The 19,630-nt window shown below is 26.9% G+C and overlaps 1 long non-coding RNA gene across 1 annotated transcript; it reads left to right on the forward strand.

Annotated features, from left to right (window-relative positions):
* The first annotated feature begins 14,292 nt into the window (after positions 1-14,292).
* On the forward strand, positions 14,293-15,653 carry LOC112799744 (uncharacterized). Its single transcript, XR_003201199.1, has 3 exons — positions 14,293-14,497; positions 14,604-14,741; positions 15,550-15,653. It is a non-coding gene; the product is annotated as an uncharacterized lncRNA (long non-coding RNA).
* Positions 15,654-19,630: the final 3,977 nt, after the last annotated feature.

Consider the following 19,630-nt stretch of genomic DNA (forward strand, 5'->3'; position numbering starts at 1 on the left):
AAAATAACCTTGTACTTTTATAAAATATTCATTTTATTTCTGTACTTTATTTATTACCTAAAATACCTCAAAACTTATACAATTATAAATTATACCTCGATTTTTATATACAAATACAATATTACCCTTCAAAAATAAATTGTAATTACTAATCTTTCTTTTATACCAAAACCGAAACCCTTAGCTTTTTTCTTTCAAAATATTACTTATGCTTTAATCTACTCTCAAATTTTTCGATTACCGAGTTTTCACGATTTTTAGTTTAATCTTTCAACCACCAATCTCATCAATTTTCTCAAAATACCATACCACAATAGTCCTAAAACCATTAAAATAACTACAGCTGAGCTGCTCCTCATAACCAAATCAATAAATCACAAGCAACAATATTAATTCAACATAAACTCATTCAAACTCAAACAATAATCAATCAAACCAACATTCACTTATCAAATTCACATTTAATTATTATAAAATTACTAAATCCTACCTCCGTAAAGAAATCATAACAACAGAAATTTCGGAGAAGTTTTTCGACCAAACTGTTGAAGAAGAAAATGTCAAAAATCGTCTATATCTCCTAAAATTCTATTTGGCCAAACTTAAAAAAAAAAAGGCTACACCATCATCAATTTTTACTGGACAAAAATAATGCCAACATATAAAAAAAGAGAATACGAACATTTTTATTAAATTAAATTTTTTATTGAAATTATAAACCTCAAAAAATCAGAGCTTTCTCAAAAAATTAAAGTCAAAAGCTCGGAAATTTTTACGATTTCTCTCTCTTTCTCCCACGGTCTCTCTTTCTTTATTTTCTTTCTACTCTACTTAGTGAGTTTCAAAAACTAAAGTATGTATATGAATGTATCTATATATATAAGCAGCATTGCCGAATTTAAAACAAGTAGTTTATATATATATATATATATATATATATATATATATATATATATATATATATATATATATATATATATAAATGTAATAATTCGTGCCATACACGTGATAAAATTATAATTATAATTTTAAATTATTCTATTAAAATTAATTTGAATTGTAATAATTTATTTAATAAATAAATAATATAATAATGTGTACTGTTTGTATTTTTTTAAATATAATATTAAATGTATTAACTCGAATATAGCTATTAAATGTATAAAAATTATGTTTAAATTATGAGTTCTTTAAATAAAATTATCCCGTTTAAAATATTTAAATTATGATTTCAATCATAAATTACAATTATGATTTAAAAAATTTCTTTGATATAATATTACATTTTTTTTCACTTTACTATTAATATATTAATATTACAAGTCTAAATTACAGTATTTTACTGAATTTTGACCGAAAAAAATAGTTACCTATTTATATCATTTAATTTATTCAATACGCCATGTGCTAACACTAACAGTATTTTAAAAAAAATATATTGATAAAAATAGATATAATATAATTACAAATATAACATGAATAATAAAATATATAAATAAATACGAAACCAATATGTTTACCAATGTCTTTGTTAAATTTTATAAATTAGAGAATAAATTATGTATTCGGTTGCTTGGTGATCACATAGATAATCAAGTAATTGGATTGTAAATTGATCTCATAGTGCACATCTTATTTTTTTGTCATTTTTGAATAAAGTGAGAATTCAGAGAGTAAGTAGTAATACATAAAGAAAAAAAATTTGCACCACAACACATAATTATAATTAAAAGAAATATTTATATTAAAATTTTACATACTGCAGATCATGAAGATCAATCACAATGTACTGATCATTCTCTCTATTTTTGACCATGATATAAATTTTTTTTCCTAGTCAAGAATTCAATAACATTTAATTGAACAAAAAAATTGAATTAAAAGTACCAAATTAAGGACAAATGAGTGAATAATATAAGAAATTATAACTTCGTACGTGTATAAAATAAAGAGAATTTACTGATTTATTTTATGTTAGATGATAAAACTAACAATAATATATTAATAAATGGATATACCTTTAAAAAATTCACAATATAATTTCAAATATTTTCATAAATAAACTGTTAAAATTTTTGTTATCGATAAAATGATGCTATTATACAATTTTTTCGCAAAACCTAAAATCAAAAGGAAAATAATTTTGTGTGGGTTAATATAAATTAATTACATACCAAATAAGTAGAATCATTCATTTGTTTGTTTTAATATATCAGCATGGGCAAGCAAATTAAAATGATTATCCGAAATTTTACGATCATCGACTGTATCTACTATACGTAACTCCATGTTGAAACATATTTTGCACGTGTGTACAGTCAGAAGATATATTCCGCTTGATTTCTCAATCTCAAAATTTGAGAAGACATAGACCTTCCTTTCTACCAATTCATTCTCAAATATTTTTGTCAAATAATTCTTGATTGAACAATAAATTTTATCGTACTGCAAAATAAATTAAATGTAAAAGTTATTAACATTTACAAAAGGTTTAATTACTCTGTTGGTCCCTATAGTTTTGTAAAATTTTTAATTAGATCCCTATATTTCTTTTCTTTTTAATTGGGTCCCTGCACTAATTTTTTTCAATTAAGTCTCTTTTAGTAGTAATTGGCTTAATTTTATAGGGACCCAACTTAAAAAAAATGGTATAGAGACCTAAATAAAAGGAAAAAAATGTAGGGACCTAATAAAAAAAATTGGTGCAAGGACTCAATTAAAAAAAAAAAGTATAGGGATCTAATTGAAAATTTGCGAAACTATAGGGACCAACAGAGTAATTAAACCTTTACAAAACTATTAAAAGGAATTGTCTTTGACTTGTGAAATGGTGTATTTATAAAATTAACTTAAAATATGAACTAAAATATTTATAAGAATTTAATTTTGATGTACTGACAGTGTAAATAATTTTACACGTGCATCTAATTACGTAATGACACATCAATAAAAATAAATACCTTTCACATTGACTGCGTGAATAGTCATCCAAAAAAACGGATGTGATTGCACGACAGTGTAAAATGTTTACACTATTAGTGCATCAAAATTAAACTCTATTTATAAATTGAACTTAGCATTATTTAAAAAAATTTAGTAAATGAATCAACTAATTTGGTCATCTATTAGAATTATTTCTATGTAAACTGTCTTGCTCTTGTCAAACTTGAATGGGACTTTCTATAGCGTTATAATTCTTATCTTTATTTTTCATACTTTCTCTTCGTATAATCTATTATAGGTGATACTATTGATATGATCGTAGTCAATAGTCATTAGGTATGAAAAAAAGAATAGAATAATGACTATGTGAAAATTATAAATTTTTTAAATGATAAACATGAAAAAAAATTTATTATTGCTTATTATATATACTAATAATATGTCAATAATTTTTAGAATTTACTAATAATACTAATAGTTTAAAGATAATTTTACTATTGTTATAATAAATTTAGCTATTACTCTAAATAAATAAAATAAATAATATATCTGAAAATTAAAGAAAAAAATATTATTGATAATTATGTTTGGAATGTTTCCATGTTTTTTTTTGTTTTTTTTTTGTTTGTCATTCTTTCAGTGTAATGTTAAATCATGAAAATTCTAAATTTAAAATATAATAATAAATATGTCATGTGATAGAAAAATAATAAACTAAAAAGAAATATATATATATATATATATATGATTATTTTTTATATCCATGCATATTCTCTCATCTCTTTTTATATGTATGATTAACAATTTTTTTAAATGGTGATATTTTAATTTTTTTACGTATTTTTATATATTAGCAAAAAATAAAACTACGTATTGTGACTTTTTTTCTTTTTCATACCTTAATCTTAATTAATCAATTATTTGTCCACACAATACAATTAAACTTTTAATCGTTCTAATTTATTGATGAATTATATTTCTCTTAATAATTGCATTACTAATCTGAAATACAAAAAAAGTGATACATATATCCAAAAAAAAACAAAACAAAAAAATCATATTAAAAAGTTTAAAAATAACATATACAAAAAAAATAGTCATAATATATAAATTGAGACAACAATTTAAATTTCTATAAAACTAATTTAATCAATTACCAATATTAGAACTAAATTATTTAAATAATATTTAATCTACTCTAATCCTTAGATACATATAGATTAGAGTCATTCTCGTAACAACCAACTGAAATAACATCATAAGATCGAACACTTAGAATCCGTACAAATTCAGACTATCTTTTTTTTAAATTGTCAAGTTAAATTGACTTTTGTTCTTCTCAATGGCATTGTATTAATGCACCAGAAGGCCGGTAGTTTCGAAAAAAAATCACAATATATTATAAAATTATTTTTAATACAAAAAGCTTAAGAAAAGAAAATTTAATATAGTACCAATCTTTGAATGCACAGATTTTCAAAATTGAACCTAAATTGAGAAAATTCAATCTCATTATATACTTCACTTTGAATATTTTCGAACAAAAATAGAAAACGTGGAGGGGATGTGAGTTGAATTTGACCTACAAAGTTCTTTAGAAACAATTGTCCAATCAAAGAAGAATAACAGATTAGAAAAAAAGAATGCTTTGATTCATATATTTAGACTCACTAACCACAAAGAAACACTATATATAACCTTTAGTAGTATAAAAATAATTATAAAAATTAATTATTGCAATATCAATTTACTACTATGAACGTTAGTATTATATTTATAGTAATTAGAATTATAAATTTATGTTTAATTTTTTATATAATTATAATTAAGATATTTTTAAATTAGTATAATTATGCATTATAAATTTAATACTGATTGTAATATAATTCTAATAAAGATATTTTTAAAATAAATTTAAAAGCGAGAATAGCACTTTTATTTTGAAAAGAAAATAAATTTATGAGGAATTGACACCTTACTTTCATTAGTCGGGAGAAAATATAATTTAGTATATTAAGTAGATTATTTTATATAATTATAATAAAGATATTTTTCTAAATTAGTATAATCATGCATTATTCATTAAATGCTAATAGTAATATAATTATAATAAAGATATTTTTCTAAAAATAATTTTAGAAGAGAGAATAGTGCTTACTTTCTAAAAATAAAAATATTTTCTTAAATTAGTATAATCATGCATTATTCATTAAATGCTAATTGTAATATAATTATAATAAAGATATTTTTCTAAAAATAATTTTAGAAGAGAAAATAGTATTTTCATTACATAAGAATAGTACTTTCTAAAAATAAAGATAGTTTCCTAAATTAGTATAATTATGCATTATTACTTAAATGCTAATTATAGTATAATTATAATAAAGATATTTTTATAAAATAAACTTAGAAGAGAAAATAGCACATTCATTTTGGCGGAAAAATGGATTCATGAGGAATCGACACCTCACTTCCATTAGTTGGGGGAAAACCCAGTTTTAGTATATTAAGTAGATAGATTAATACGATTTTAATTTTATATAATAGTTGGATAATAATGATTAGTAAAAGCAAATGGAATGATGACTTTAATTAGTATTCGATAAAATATTCATTTAAAATAAAATAAAAAAGTAAAAGTATGATATTATTAAAAATAATACATTTTTATGTTTAAAAAATTACATTTAAATAAAATATTTGTAAAATATAAAATTTAGAGTAACATAGCTTCATGAATATTAATCGTTAATCAGTTATGAACTAACATAGAATTATAATACAATTTATTTACGAAAAAATAATCAACAATTAATATTAATAAATATAAAACTCATCCAAACACTTTGATTTAAAGTATGAGGGGTTAATTATTATTCATTATTAATAATGTTTTGTTCATAACAAAAGTAAAAATATAATTATTCACATTTAGATTTTAGAAGAATTAACGTTATAAGCAACAAATGATCTATTTTATTATGCATATTATAAATTAATGAATTAAACTAACTGATATAGTGAACTATAATTAATTAATCGATATAAATTATAATAAATTATTTAACATTTAAAAAGAAAATAAAATGAATAAGAAAAAAATAAAAAGAAATAGAAAAGATAGAAGACTTCAATAAAATAAATTGAGTGTAAGAGTTTTTTTTTGGTAAATTTTATATCACATCTGTTTCAATAATAATTGATCTGTCACCTTATAACTCAGTCTTTATTATGCATTATGAGTTATAACTCGGCGTTAACTATCATTCATTCTTTTCCTTGTAACTGACACCTTCATTACCGACTTAATGATCATTATTTCTATCTTAATGACCAAACGGTCATAACATCAATTCTATTCATCAATTTTATGCCTATAAAAAGAACCTTCTATGTCTAATCTCAATAATACAGAATACAGAATACATTCTATATTCATAGAATTATTATAAACACAACATAACACATGATAACTTTCATTTCATGTCTTACATTCTATATTCATAGAATTATTATATACCTCTTAAACACTTACTGATTTGAGCGTCGAAGTGTCTTTTGCAGGTACCCACCCCTTGTTCTCTCCTTGCTGACGTATAACTCATCCCGACTAGAAGCTTGAAGACATTCATCGACGGACGAGCTATACACCGACCAAACTCAGCAAGAACAATTGGCGCCGTCTGTGGGGACGAGTAAAATAATTTCCACTCCCCTTAGGTTCATAAAATTTGATTTACATTCAAATTTTTGAACCAATCTCAACAATCTTGTTTAAGATTTTATTTAATACTTTTTATCAAATTTTAATCTATCGTAACTTTTTATAAAGTATATATTTTGTACATTCAAATTGTTTCATTTTTACGTATCATAATATTTCACATCTCATACTCTATCAATGAACCAATCTGAAAACAAACTCGACTTTCAATCAATCCGAGAATAAATTCGGTTTCATCAATCCAATCAATCCAAGTACAAACTCACCTATCAATTTTTCTTACTTTTTCAAAGTTCTCTATTTATACAAGTAAAATTATATATTTTATTCAACATACTTTTGCATTTATATTTTGTGTAACTAATATTTATTAATTTATTAGTTATATTCAAACCTCAATATATATTCTATACAATAATGACATATAACAACTATGTCAACTGCATTTTTATTTCATTATGTATTATATTCTTATTGCTTAATGATTTCATTTATACAATTAAATGACGGTAATGATGAGTTCAAATCTTAAAATTGGATTCCATAAAAAATTAATTGCATATCAATTGTATATAACTGTTACACTATTCACTTTATGCTATTAACTTTTATATTACTATTTGTTTAATACAAAAAGTTAAACAAAAACACATGCAAACATTCAAAATTTACTATTATTGCACGAGGAATATCCTTCGTCATACTGTAACTGCTAAAAAATTATACTAAATGTATAATTCAATAACTGTAATCTTATTGCTTTATTATCAAATTAAAGCATGTCCTACAAAACAAAATTCAGATATTCACATTTGGCATGTATGACATTCATATATGTCGTCTTCTTCTCTACAATTATCAACTTTCAAGGTATATTTTTTTACTTTGAACTCTTTTACTTTTATAATATATATTATTCAATATATGTTGCGATTTTGTACATATTCATTTTCTCAATTTATCTTATTTATGTCAGACCTTCGCTATAAATTATAAATATTCAAATAACTAATTGCTTTAGCGAGAAATTCATCAATAAGCTGTTGTGGGCCGGAAAAATTCTCAAGACAATTAACCATTATATCCTCGGATCATACAATCAATTCCGTCAATGGATATTTATTTATGAACTTTTCAGTTCACATACAATCAAATGCAAATTGTTCTTAAGCGGAAAAGTATCCCCCACACGACTATCTTGATTGAATCACTCTTATCACTCAATTATTTTTTGAATAAGTGTCGATATAATAATCCAACTAAGCTTGGGGCTCACCATATCATTATTCACTCATCTTTTAACCGAGTTATAACTCATTTTATTTTCTAAGCTTAGCCTGGATCATATGATCGGCGGACAAAGCTTCGGGGCTGTGATCTGTCACCTTATAACTCAGTCTTTATTATGCATTATGAGTTATAACTCAGCGTTAACTATCATTCATTCTTTTGCTTGTAATGACACGTTCATTACCGACTTAATGATCATTATTTCTATCTTAATGACCAAACAGTCATAACATCAATTCTATTCATCAATTTTATGCCTATAAAAAGAACCTTCTATATCTAATCTCAATAATACAGAATACAGAATACATTCTATATTCATAGAATTATTATAAACACAACATAACACATGATAACTTTCATTTCATGTCTTACATTCTATATTCATAGAATTATTATATACCTCTTAAACACTTACTGACTTGAGCGTCGAAGTGTCTTTTGCAGGTACCCACCCCTTGTTCTCTCCTTGCCGACGTATAACTCATCCCGACGAGAAGCTTGAAGACATTCATCGACGGACGAGCTATACACCGGCCAAACTCAGCAAGAACAATAATAATAAATAAAAATACGTCAACTTGATATCTAAGAAAAAATGATGAGATAAAATCATAATACAGTTCTAAAGTAAAAGCTTATATTAGAGCATAATATCATTACACAACACAAATTGAAAGTAATTTCACACTACAATATACCACAAACAGGTAAATGACTTAAATTTAAATACGAAATAATTTTTATTTATGCATACATGATAACACTATAGGTTATAAATACTTCATGGATAACATAGCATATATAGCTCCGAATGATGAGCACAGGAGTTGGAGAGTGTGGTAGTTTGTGTCCACGATAGTTGCCTTCTTACAACGACGCTTCATATGAAGAAAGAGAATTGTTGTAAAAGCTATCCAATAAAAGAGTAACTGGTAAACAAATGATATTTTCTTCTAGCATACATGGTCTTTTATAGTGATAAAATAAAAATGGAAGGAATTAAATTTTATATTTTTATATTAGGAATAGAATTTGATATTTATTCCAATAAAATTATTATTGTTATTATCAATATAAATGGGTTACCATTAAGATAACAACTTGCCACTAATAAAATCATTCGATAATGAATAAGAATTAGAAAAGTATCAATATAATTAAAATGAATATAATTAAAATATTTAAAAATATTTTTGATTGATAATTAGTTTAATAATTTATTAAATATTATTTTATATAATTATAATAAAGATATTTTTAAATTAGTATAATTATGCATTATTCATTAAAATAATTAAAAATATTTTCGATTAATAATTGGTAAGTAGTTTAATAATGCATTAAATATTGATTTCATATAATTATAATAAAGATATTTTCCTAAATTAATATAATTATGCATTATTCATTAAATGCATTCATTTTGGAAGGAAAATGGGTTCATAAAGAAGTAACACCTCACTTTCATTAGTTGAGGGAAAATTCAGTTTTAGTATATTAAGTAGATAGATAAAATTTTAATAATAATACACGGGTAATTGAAATAGTTTATATACAGGTTTTTCAAGTTATTATTATTATTATTATTATTATTATTATTATTATTATTATTTTATTATTATTATTGGATAATATATTGAATTAGAATTATATCAATATTTTTAAAATTAATATAATTAAAATGACTAAAAATATTTAAAATTAATGTGCGTTATTAATATCATAAAATTTGATCATTTTATGATTAAATTCAAATATTTTTATCATAATTAGCATGACCGGTGCAATTATTATTATTATTAATAAAATGATTAAAAGTATTTTTAATTGATAATTGATAAGTAGTTTAATAATATATTAAATATTGATTTGATATAATGATAATGAAAATATGTTCCTAAATTAGTATAATTATGTATTATTCATTAAATATTAATTATAATATAATTATAATAAAGATATTTTTTATAAAATAATTTAGAATAGAGAATAGGAAAGTTTATTTTAGAGGAAAAACAAAGTCATGAGGGATCGACACCTCACCTTCATTAGTTGGGAAAAAGCCCAATTTTAATATATATATATATATATATATATATATATATATATATATATATATATATATATATATATATATATATATATATAGGAGGTGGCTATTATACAAGGTGAACCGTGGAACCTTTCTGGAGTTACAAGGATAGATTTTATTAATAAAATATTATTAAGAATATAATTATTAAAGTTATATATATTAGATCACATATATTTACTTATTAGACTAAATATATGAGCTACTAATATATTTAATATTTAAAACGATTATTTTAATTTTTTAAATTATAAAATTAAAATTTTTAATTTTTTAAATAATAATTAATTTATTAATTAATTAGTTACTAATTATTCGAAATTTATAATTTTTAGTATTATATTTTACAACAAAACATAATTAATTAATTTATTAATATATTAAACATAACATATGTTAAAGTTAATTTTGTTCAATTTTTTATTTAGAATCTATACTGTTTTACATAAAAGATTATTTTATATAGTTTGACAATATCTCTTATTTCATTCTTAAAGCATTGTAATTCTCTTTTGTTTTTTAAAATACGGTAATATTAGGGTAAAAAAATAGTCAGAATTTTCAATATTCATTAATTATCACACTAATTAATAAATATTAAATAAAATAAATTATGATTATTTTTATCTAATTTTTCTAATTATCAAACATTTTGTTTAAAATATCACAACTTCTTCATCATTTATTATCTTTCTTTAAATTGGATTTTTTTTCACTATTTAGTTTCACATGCATAAGAAAATCAAATTTTCATTTCATATTTGATAAAAAAAATCAATAAGCACATTAACAACAATGAAACAGAAGTGAATAATAATTTTAAGAGAATATAAGAACTATATATTATAATATAAAAAAAATAAAATTAAACAGAAAAAATATCTTTATGATTGATGGAATCATATTCCAAAGATCATAGTTGTTTCTATTTTTTTTATGCATATTATAATTAAGCCTTTTCTTTAAATTGATCTAACAATGGTTAATATCTTTTCTGCTTATCGATCTTGTATCTGAAAAACTGACAACACAATCTTTAAAGTAGAATTCCACAATACACAGTTTGTGGCTCACAAATGCGTCTTATCTTTGGCCACTAAATTGTTCTTCAACAAGCAATAAATTTCGAGCAAGCCCAGTAAGCTAATTAATTAGATTTTATCCATTTTTATTTATCTTATTATCTAATAAATTAATTATTAATCATTTTTGTAGTTTATTCTCGTAAATAACAAATTTGGAACCTCAATTTACGATTGATTGGCCAAATCTGAATAACAAAACACGCAATAGGCAATTTTGGAAAGATGAATGAAACAAATATAAAACTTGTAGCTTGCTAAGTTTAACCAATTTAATATTTTAGATTGGTCATTGTTCTTAAAAATAAATTGGATATCTGGAATGTATTCAAAAATGCTGAATTAGGTCCTGATGCAACTACAACTTATAATCATGTTAGTAATATCAATACAATAAAGATTAAAATTGATCAGGTTGAGTTTTAACTTGTGTGTATAAAACTTTGGAGTGATGTATTATTATTTGAGGTTCACTTATGTCTCAATATTAATAGAGTCAAATATATCGCATGTCCTAAAAAACAAATAGGGTACTACTTTATGCAAAAAAATATTCTATTAAAATACTCTTGTAATATTTGCTTGTATCCAGTTATTATTATTATCTTAGTGTGAAAAATAGGGATCAATTATTGATTCTAAAAAAATAAATATATATTAATAATAGCAAATAGTGAACCTTTAATTTGAATAAAATATTACATGTACATGCACAACGAAAGTGTTTGTTTAGGCCCGTTAAATTTTAATAAAAAGATATTTTTTAATAATTTTTTTTATTTTTACATAATAAATAAATAAAAAAATATTTTTATTTTATTGTATTCAAACATAATTGATAAATAAAAAATTTTTTTTATTAGATATCCAAATATAAAATTACTTTTATTTTTCCAAAAATCTTTAAAAAAATAATTCAAAAAATTTTTTTCTTAAAAGTTCATCCAAGCAAACCTAAAAAATGCTTATTAATATATTTGTATTATTATAACATATAAGAATAACATATGAATTTGTATATTTACAAATTAATTAATTCCTGTAGTGAAAGAGAGGAGGTTTTTCTTATAAATCATGTACCAAATAGATCTATTTTAATACTAATATTGTGAATTACTTTGCCACTAATAACATCAAAGGAAGCCAATTCATGGTTTTCATTTCCCATAAAAAATATTATATCACATTTGTTGCCCATTACCATTGGATGCCAAATATATGGAAAGGGTCCAACTGTGAAAAGCTTCACCCAAGATTCTTTTACACCAACTTCACCTAAAATGGATATTTCAATATGACAATTCTCATCAAAAGAGGAGATCAGAGAACAGAGTCGTTGAGCACTACCAAAGTTCTGGTAAGGCAATCAATATCATCACTTTGTGTTAGGATTTGGTTGAATTAGTCCCACATTGCTTAGGATAGCAAATGGAGTGGGTGGCCTAGGCTATAAATATGAGGCTAAGTTCTCCATTTGTTTTTGCACCAGTCAGAAACACTTTAAGCTTGTATCTGATTTTTTCTTTTCCTCTGTACTCTTTGATTAGAGAGTGTTGTGAGGTGTAGTTAGATATTTCTTTGAGAGAGTGTGGGTGTACTGGGGTGCCGGTGTTAGAGAGAAAGAAGTTTATGTGTTGTAACAATTTTCACATAGTGACATTCTCTAGTTGTCATTTGACAACGGCCGTGGTTTTTTCTCCGGTAATTGGAGTTTCCATGTTAAATTCTTGTGTTGTGATTGTGTCTATTTTATTTCTCTGTCAAAGGTGTTTTCTCAAGGGGGAATGGTGTCTTATTCCCAACAAGTGGTATCAGAGTTTCGGTTCGGTGGGATTTATTCTTAGTATGCTCTGTGGTTGCAGCCTAGTCTGACCTTCCACATCAGAAAAGAATTTTGTCATGTGGCTTGAGGTTGATCTTTGGTTGCTGTTGTTGTTGCTGGAAGGTAGTGTGACACTGTGAGAGTGCAGTTTGGAAAGGTTCTGGCTAAGGAAAGACTTGGTATTTAAGTGTGTCCATTGTGATCCACCTCTCTTTCCTGGGACCCTTCCTAGTGCACGTCTGCAGTTGAGTTATACTATTCCAGTATACGGTTGCAACAATGTCAGGATATTCAAGTGCTGTGAAGCTTGAAATAGAGAAATTTGATGGAAGAATCAATTTTGGCTTGTGGCAAATAAAGTCAAGGATGTGTTGATACAATCAGGTTTGCACAAGGCGTTGAAGGAGAATATCTCTGGTTGCTCTCTCTATGAGAGAAGATGATGTTCTCTAGAAGACAAGAAGTATCCTCATGGTATTACCGCACTGCCATGGATAAGGATGAGTTGTGGCAATTGGGTCCACAATTGCACACGGGCATTGGTTGGCGTTGAGATGCAAGGTGTGTGGCGGAGTTAGGTCGATGGCTGAAGAACTTCCAGGAAAAGCCAATTTGGAAGTTGCACCATGAATTTTCAGCAAGGTTTCGATCTATACCAAGGCGAAATGCTTGGAGTGGTCTAATTCCAAGTGAGTATACTTTCATGGTGGAGTATGATAGTTCTCTGAACTATGATTGTCGGTATAGACAATGGCAGCAAAGAATTGTCGGTGTTGACAATGGAAGCTAAAGATGTGTGACTATTTCAATCAAGGTGGAGATTGTTAGGATTTGGTTGAATTAGTCCCACATTGCTTAGGATAGCAAATGGAGTGGGTGGCCTAGGCTATAAATATGAGGCTAAGTTCTCCATTTGTTTTTGCACCAGTCAGAAACACTTTAAGCTTGTATCTGATTTTTTCTTTTCCTCTGTACTCTTTGATTAGAGATGTTTGAGTTAGTTAGATATTTCTGTAAATCCTATATACCTTCTCTTTTTTTTTCCAAACCAATTCTAACCTATTGACATAAACTCCTCACACATCACAAACCTAGCACCTTACCCAAAGCAGAACAAAGAACAGAAAAAAGAAAGGGAAAAAGAGAAAGAAAGAAGAAGTGCGCGGTGGCGTCACTCACGTCGCCGGTGTATCGGAGAAGCAGAACGAGGGACAGAGAGAGCCGCAAGAAGCGTCACCGTCTCCGTCAGTTTCATCATTGCGTTATGAGTTGCCAGAGACCGCGATTACCAGGCATGGAGGTGTCGGTCAGACATCGGGTTTGTCGTTCGGCCGCCAGATCTGTCGCCGGGAGAGAAACAGAATGCGCGTGGAGAGAGAAGTGGTCGCAGGGAGGTTCTGCCGCCGTTAGAACTCCGCTGCTGCTGCTGCTGCTAAGGCCGCCGCGCCTCTGCCACCAAGAAACGCCAAGGAGGGACGTCCGCTGCGTTGTTCCTGTCGCCGTTTGGATGTACCTAAACCAAGTCGTCGTTGCCTATCCCGGTCCAGCCTTTTTCCTTGATTCTGCTCTAGCTTTCATGTCCTATTATGCCACCATTTAATCTGTCTTGTCCTTGTTTTAATTCGATTTTAGTTTTGCCTGTTTTAGATTTCTGGGACTATCGCCAGCTCCATTTTGTCGCTACTCCGGTCCAAATTCTGCGCTCATTCGTTTTATTACTTCAATCCTCCTTATCTTGAATTCGACATTCTGGGTTTGGTCTCTTCGGTCCGTTAGGACCATGCTGTGAGTATGCTTTACATTTATAACCGTTAAGCTTTTGGTTTATGCTATTATGAATTTTTAATTATATTATAAAACTGTTATTGAAGAACTTTGATTTGATTAGAATAATTGATTTATTATAGCTGAATAATTATTTTTATGAAATCCATACTTTAGAGATTTACATGAGACTATATATATATATATATATATATATATATATATATATATGTTTGATAAAGCTTTATATTATTTTAAAATATTGATTTTATTCGAATATATACTTTTGAAACATTAAAGTATTTGTTGGCACTCACTTTAAAATTATGAAATATTTTTTATGATTGAGAAAGTATGATTTAAAAAGATTTCTGATAAAAATATTATCTGATTGATTTGATTGATACCTTATATATTTGAGAGATTGAAGATTCATTGTATTTGAAACTATAGTTTTGAATTGGTTTGGGAGGCTCGTATTAGAAAACCGTAGTTAACGCGTTATGACGTTAACTTAGATGCATCTGACTCAGACTCCAACTAGCAGGGGTGTTGCTAGCCTAACGTGTAGGCCACACGTTAGATCTGTTATTCTGTTAGGACACACAAGAGGAAAGGGCTACCATAGAGGTGGAGCCGCCCATGTGTGGACTTTTGATTTGATTTCTGTATGAGAACTCCCTTATTGATTCACTTATTATTATCAACTGCTATTTTTTAATTTAAATTATTTGACAATAATGTTTATATGGTCTCATGTGGATTATAAATGTATTGTCTAGTCACTGAGTTGCAAAACTCACTCCTTTTTTCTGAAAATATTTTTCAGGAACAAATACTTGACTATGTGAGATTTTCTAATCAAGAGTCACGATCTGCAATGAGTATCTATTTTTGTTGAGTTCCTAGATGTATATGCTCCATATATCACAGCAGGATCCATCCATGTTTATTTATTTTATCTTTTATTAAAAATATGTAATTATTCATTTTAGAAACTGTAATTTTCTATTTTAAATATTTTTTATTTTTTTATTCAATTTATCGTTGAGTCGGTTAGGCTTGCTAGGGATTATTTCCTGAGCGCGGTCATGGCTCGTTTTGGGCCATGACAAAGTGGTATCAGAGCTTAGGTTTAATCTGTGTAATATGGAGCAAGTGTCTATGTAGGATCACAATATATAAATAGAAGCCGCTATTTGTACAATTGTGCACTATCAAGCCTATAGGATTCTCTTTCTCTTCATTGTTTCTTCTGATTATTGTATTCTGTTCTCTCTTTTCTACTCTTGTCTTTGTACCATCTTGCCTATCCTTTCTATTTTCTCAATGTTCTTGATTTTCAGTTTTGGTTCGGTTCGCGTTCCTGCTTTAGTATTCTATCTTTTCATTTTTTGAATGCAGCTTAATCTTTTCGCTGGTTTTCTCTATGATTCTATGTCATATTTCATAATACAGAGATCCGATTGTGTTGCTGAATTCATCTAATTCCTTTATAGAGCTGTATTTGAAATCTTGATTGCATGAATTAATTGAGTTACTAAACGAGATGCTTTGTTTTGGACTTGATAAGCGATATCTGAATTTTTATTTTATGTTGATAATCTTTGAAGTTATGACTAATTTTGAGGTGCTTGTGATCCCTTCTTTCAAATCAATAATTTTAAAATTGTTATTCAGTTGCTCAAGGAGAAGAATTATGCGATAAACATATGAATGAAGTGTTTTGTTGTTTGTTAGATTAATGATTTTCTCTACTTAGGTGTAGTGAATTATTTAGGTGATTAATTGGCTGGATTGAAATGTTTTTCAATCTAGAAGTTTGGTTGAGTTTTTTTTAATTTGCTGATTTGGTTCTATTATGGTACTATGTTGTCAAATATGGTTTTTCTGTTATGGAACTATTTTTCTGATTGTTCAGGTGATATCTAGATTATGAACGCTTGCTTTTTGTTGGTGATTAGATAATGAATTTTGCTCTTGACTAAGATCTAAACTTGAGAATTCTCTCCATCTTAGTTTTTTTGAGAATTTTCTGCTCTTAACTAGTTTTTATTCTCAAGGTTTAGAGAGATTATTTTCTTGATTTATAGTGCCTTGTGAGATTGGGATTATAGATCTTGCATATTGAAAAGAATTTTATTGATTTTCAACGAAAAAGACTAGATATCTAAATCCTCAAAGCTGAACAAAGTTTATATACAAGTTTTTCCTTGTTATTTTAATGATTATAAAGCATGAGATTTCTTGATTATTTAAATTGTAGCTTGCATGTGAGAGTTAGTTACTATTTAGATAGTTCTTGCTGATATATGTTGCTTGATAGTGATTATTAACAATAAGTAATCTGAATGATTGCTTTGAGGGATGCATGAGGTATTGGTTCTGCTGTAAAGTAGTTTAATAATATGTAAGTGTTGTTAATGGTGATCGATTGTACTTGATGAATCTTGGTTGAAATTGCTAAAATAATTAATAGTGAGCTAGGAGTTTTTCATATCTTATCTATTCATAAAGTGTTTATGGTTTAAATTTGACTTTCATACTTATGCGATTATTTATTTGTTATTTTTTATTATTCTTCCATGAACAAAGAGTGAAAGAACTAAATTCTAATGCTCAACTTATACGTCATTGCTTTATGATATAGTGATGGCTTCGATTGGGGTGATGCTATTTCTTAATATTTTGCTTTTAAGATATCAAGGAAGAATTTTCCTTTTAAATTCATATGATTAGTATGGTAATGCTCACTGAGAATCATGTGCTTGTACAATAAATAATATGATCATAAACTTTATTGTACATAAGATTTCTTCATATAATAGATTATTCAAAATATTTAAATTGCCAGCCACTATTGACACCTTGCATGAAATTGTGGGCGAATGAGATTGAAAAATTTTTTTGCAATGTATGAAAATTGGGGATGTCTATACTCTTAATAAATTGATGAATAAATTTTTGTACTGTGAGTTCTTTTTGAGTTTTTGGGTTTGATCTTGAGTTGTTCCATCATAGCTTGTTAACCTAGGAAATAATGGGTATGGATTGATCACAGTTTGATCTTGAAGATGTAAATTTATCATTTTTTTTCTTTCTTTTCATGAGTTTCCTTTTTTAATTGGTTCATTTATTTTGAATTTTATCATACATTGCATTTGGTTGTTTTGAATCTTTCCTTTATCTGTATGCTTTGATTGATTGTGTTTGAATATTTCGTTTTGTTATGGTTGTTGATGTTTAGAAATAAAAATTTTTAAGTGATACCATTTTTATATATGCTAGCTTCTAATTTTGGATGCAACATCTATGTTCTTTTCCTAATTTACTCTCTCAATTATTTGCAATACTTTCATTATTTTTGGCCTTTTTAGAGTCTTGATGATGATGCTGATGAGGAATGGTTATAGAATAAGGAATATGGTGAAGCTTTTTCGGTGATTTCAACAATTACTTATGCCCTAAAGCCTCTTATGCTATGATGATATTGTTCTGCTGGACTTTGTTTTGTTTTGTTCGCTTTCTAGTTTTATTGAAAGAAAAAAAAAATCTATATTCTAGCGTCGTCACATCTTGTGGTATGACTGTTTAGCATGGTGCATACGGAGAGCTAGAAATTATAACTTGCGAGAAATAGTTCTTTTAAACTCTTTCGTTTCTTTTATTTAAGTAATGGTAATCGTTAAGTTTGGGAACGTTAGGTGGTCTTCTTGGGATGGTTTGTGTTGAAGTATGCGCTATAATCGTGCCGCATGATTTTATTTATCGTTCACTCCGCTATATTTCATATATCAGAGTTCCTTGTTTTAATCCTTGTTGAAATTGGAAATTTGATTATTTTGTTTCACGTCCTACATCTTATGCATATCTCGATCGATCGTCGTGTGCTTTTGGCTATCCATAGATTCTCGACATAGGTGTTGACGTTGCATTCCTTTACGTGAACTATGTAACTCCTTGATGTAATCTGAACTTGCTTTACTATGATACATCATATCTTCTAATATTCTCCTCGAATTCTTGTTCCAGATCTTCTTTGGAAAAGTTATTGATTTGATTCTTTTCTTGCCTTATCGTGTCTTAATCATCTACTTAAAATCTTTTTGAAAAAAAAAAAAAAAAAAAAACACTGCCATTGACTTTGGTTACCTTCTTTTAGTGAACTTTGTAGTTCTTTGATCCAACTTAAACTTGTTTGACCTAATGCACTATCTTTTCTTTATTGTTTCTAAAAATTTTTTTGATTCAGATTTTCTTGTTAAGATTCAATTGACTCTCTTTTTGGGACATTTCATTATTTCTGTACATCATTGTTAATTGCAATCTTAAACATCCTTCCACGTTCGTGCGAACACCATCTGTGATGTTTGCTCTTCTCTTTCTAGGTTTCGAATCCTTTTGAGTAAACCCATGCTTGTTTCGGTGTCACGTGCGATTCCCAGATAGCAAACGATACGTTAATTCATTAGGACACAGCTTATTGATGCTGAAGTTTGAAAAGTTGTAATTCTAAGACATGACGTAAGACCGGTTGCTTCTATAGATATATACTATAGAACCAAGGAGTATGAAGTAGGAAGGTATTTTGAGGAGATTGACGAACGAAGTGAAGAGTACATCTGAGCTGTCAAGAAATGTGAGTCGGTGAATGTCAACCGCATATTTTTAACAAAAACCTATCTTGTAACTTTTGCATCTCTTCATACTTCTTCACACATATTTGGTAAAATGCTAAACCAAATAAGGTCTTACAGATTATATCAACTTTCGAATCAATTTTCGAGGGCGAAAATTTTTTTTTAAGGAGGGTAGAATGTAAATCCCTATAATACCCTTCTCTTTTTTTTTTTCCAAACCAAAATTCTAACCCTAACTTTGACATAACACTCCCTCACACACTCACCAAA

This window comes from Arachis hypogaea, chromosome 5 (genome assembly GCF_003086295.3).
Source record: "Arachis hypogaea cultivar Tifrunner chromosome 5, arahy.Tifrunner.gnm2.J5K5, whole genome shotgun sequence".
Taxonomy (NCBI): Eukaryota; Viridiplantae; Streptophyta; class Magnoliopsida; order Fabales; family Fabaceae; genus Arachis; species Arachis hypogaea.